The sequence below is a fragment of the Aplysia californica genome, unplaced genomic scaffold (genome assembly GCF_000002075.1).
Source record: "Aplysia californica isolate F4 #8 unplaced genomic scaffold, AplCal3.0 scaffold00034, whole genome shotgun sequence".
Taxonomy (NCBI): domain Eukaryota; kingdom Metazoa; phylum Mollusca; class Gastropoda; order Aplysiida; family Aplysiidae; genus Aplysia; species Aplysia californica.
Genome location: NW_004797304.1, coordinates 1,373,145 through 1,377,053, shown reverse-complemented (window position 1 = coordinate 1,377,053; position 3,909 = coordinate 1,373,145).

Below are 3,909 nucleotides of genomic sequence, written 5' to 3'. Positions count from 1 at the left end.
TTTGGGTGTCAAAATATAGGCTTGTTTAATTAACTTTTTGGTGTAGAGTCTGTTCGTAAAACGCAGAGCAATTACCAAGCTTTTCATTTTTTTAAATATTTAAAAAAAAATAAAACAGCAACAAGACATACAAAATAGATACACATGTACCTTATCACTGTTTGCAAGTAAGTTTATTGTGTGTCCATTGGCCCACATCACATCACGTCACATCACATCACATAAAACATCCACTTTTTAAATAACGTTTCCATAATGAAAAAGTACAATTGTTCATATATGTCTTATCATGGCTCTAACATTGTATATTTCTGAAACTGGGCCGAGTCAGGATGATAGGAATTAACAATTTCCTTTGATGGACAAAGTCTGGACAACAAATAATAAAGTGAAATTCGTCTTCATTTTCATGAGAATTACGCCTCACACATATATGTGAATTTATTAATATCCATAAATAAAGTGTTATTGAATAGAAGGACATGGGCTTTTAAGGGGGGGGGGGGCTACACCTGGAGGCTATCTCGCTTATTACTCGATCGAATTTTACCAAATTTCACACATATAACAAGCATAGAAAGGAGTCTTAAAATCTGCAATCAAATTTGAGAAAAAGTTTCATTTCTATGGATACGCCACCATATTGGATTTTATTGACATGTCTTACGTAATGAATACCGCACTTATCGCTCATGGAAATTGATTTTTTTTTTTTTTTGCATGCGTGTTCACAAACATTAGATCTTAAAATTTGTCTGTTGTTTTTTTCCTTATCGAATTAGAAAATTTTTAATGAATTTTTTCCTGAGGTAGAAATTCAAGTTTGCGAAAAATCCGTGAAAATCCACACTCCAGACACCACCAACAAAAATCTATACCACATATCAAAAATTCAACACAAAAATTTTTTAGTATTACCTCTTCTCTTCATTCTGTGAAAATTTCATGAAGATTGGATGAAAAATGGTGGAGTTATTCAAACAAGTATAGAGAAAAGTCGCATTTTGAGAAAGCGGTCGATAAAGAAAAATAAAATACTGACTTTATGAGGAAATGGTGGTTACAAACATTCCCGGTGTGGGAAAAAATATGGTTTTTGGGGGTTCTTATGCCATGAAATAGTTGTAGAAGAGGCCGAGGAAGCTAAAAATGCCTACAACTCAAATTCCATGATTTTGAGCCGAATTTTGATTTTGGGGGTGTAGCCCCCCCCCCCCCTTAATAAGGCTATGACTCTTCAATTACAATACCGTGGGAAGTTGTTGATGATTATACTCAGCTGTATTTAGAAACGGAATTGTAAGAGAGAATAAATAAATTATACTTGCGACGGACATTTCCCTCTATGTTCTGCACAGAATGATCAACAAGCCGATGCTGTAGATATTATACTTACTGAAACTGTTGTACGGTGTCTATGACACAAATCTTTGTAGTATCAGGTGATAGTGAGTGGTTGGCGGATGCTCTGGTTTGGTCTGCTCATTCTTTCCTAACGAACATTTAACGTCCTTATCGCCCACCCTTCTTCTTCTGTTTGTTACTCTCTGGTAACACCACTGATCTTCTGCACCTGAAATAGATAGCATTTTTATTGCACAAATTTCTTCTAGACTGCAAGCTCTACGCACTTTACACTCTATATTACTATCCCAGCAGATCTGGTAGCAAACTGAAAATCTCAACTATTTGGGAAGCATACAGTGCAAGCTGACACTTTATAAGCGCTGAAACACCAACATACTGACAAAACCTTTCGCTGTTTATGGCCGGGTACCCATTCCCATCTGGAAGAAGGGAAAAAAATTCGTGTAAAATGCCTTTCCTAAGGACAAAACGTCGGACCTCAGGTTCGAACTCTCGAACCCGTTACCTCACGATTGCGATTGAGGTAGCCTAACCACTATACTACCGGCGCCACACGACACAAGACCCCATGGAAACAAGAAGGTACAGGGTGACTAAAAAAACAACTTACATTTTTTTTTGCATATCGATCACGAAAATTGTTCTAGAATGCTAATGCTACAGTTTGGAACGGACAGAATCCATTCGAAAGGAATTTGAGTGACCTAAGATCCATGAAAAAAAAATCATTTTGAAATTTAAAAATAGCATTAATAAAAAAGTATCCATAAACGCAAAGTTCACCAAATAAAACAAAATCGTGTCAAGAAAGTCGTGCCCAAAATGTTGAAAAAGACTTCATTTTGGCGATTACATATCCTGAAAGGTGGACATGGGCTTTACACTTAACCAAATGTCATCGCGGAAATGTTCACGCTTATCAAGACGATCGAGGAATCATGATCACATTGCCATGCTCTGATCCATGTCATCTCGTTCTAACGAACATGCCACCTTGAGAATGAAGACTGTTGAGTTTTAGGAAAGTGCTAGCTGCAGACATCATCTGCGGACAAATGTCTCAAGGGACTCGACTACTGAAATTTGCACCCTAGTGACGTTTAAAGGGCTGCGAATGCGAATGGTACATGCTCGACCTAAAGGGGTCATTCTGTTTGGGCAATTTTAGATCTGACTGAACTCCTCACCTCAAGACACCAACGGTCTTGAAGGCACTGAATCATTCTTTCCATACAATGCCCGGAACTTACGAAGATATGTTGGTAATGTTAGTTACAAAAAGCTCTCAACTTTTACCTGCACTTGATCTCAGCAAACAAAGGAAATTTGGGAAAAACTATATCTGCAAAATTGTGTTGACTTGTCAGTTAGACTGCAGTGACATGCAATATGACACGATAGTTGTAACTTTAACTAGTTGTTAGCCTAATGCAAACTGGTGCGCCAGGCTACAAAAATGGGGACAAGGTTGGAAATGGATTTTTTTTTTATGCACCATATAGAGCAAAATCATTCTGTGGAATTTTCTGAAATGAATATCAGAAAAATAATTACCCCTTTTGGCTTCCAAATATTGTGTAACCCCCCTGGGCAGTGCTACTGACTGAAGTGTCTTTAGGCCATTCACAAAGGGGGGACATATCTCGTTCAAGCATAATAGAATTGTAAATGGGCTGATTCATGTCACGCTCATAACTGTGCCTACTACAACATGGAACTGCTGCTTTTTCTTTCCTGATCCTTACTATTGTCATTTTCATCTACTTCTTTTGTATGTTTGTCACTCCCTTGTGACCTGCTATTTTGGGGTGCCTTGATAGTCGAAGCAGACCTTGTGCTGTTGAAGTTGAAGCTAGAGAGGTGAGCAGTCTAGGGACACGGTGACACGGACAGGGACAGTCAGTTGCTGTCACAGCAACACATCAAAAAGTGTGCACGCCAAAACCGGACATGATTTCTTTTAGAACACACCAACCCGGCTATGTTGAACACGGACAGGCACAGACAGCAACAACCAGTCTGATTCCCTGTAAAGACTTCTCTGTTGACACCAACCCCTTGGCGCTCATATGACCTTATGCAGTTGCGAGAGCCGTAAAACCCTCTACTATAAAAACAAATATTGTGTTGTAATTTGAAACTCAAAACTTCAGTACGGACGAAAATATTTACAAAACAAGTTGTTAAGTTTTTTAAAATCACCCTGTATTTTATCTTTTGAGGAGTGAGAATATCAAGCCATAATAATGTACTGCTCGTGTCGTATGGCCTCAGGTCCGACGTTGTGTCCTTGGTAAAGGCACTTCACACGAATTTTACACACTTCACACTGAAAAAAACTGAACTGATCAAGGCTGACAACAGGACGGAATGAGGTACAATGGTCGTTATTGGCTGTTCCAGACGTTACGCCAGACAAAATAATAGTAGTAGTTGTAGTTGTTGCAGTAATAGTAGTAGTTGTAGTAGTAGTAGCAGCAGCAGCAGCAGTAGTAGTAGTAGTAGTAGTAGTAGTAGTAGTAGTAGTAGTAGTAGTAGTAG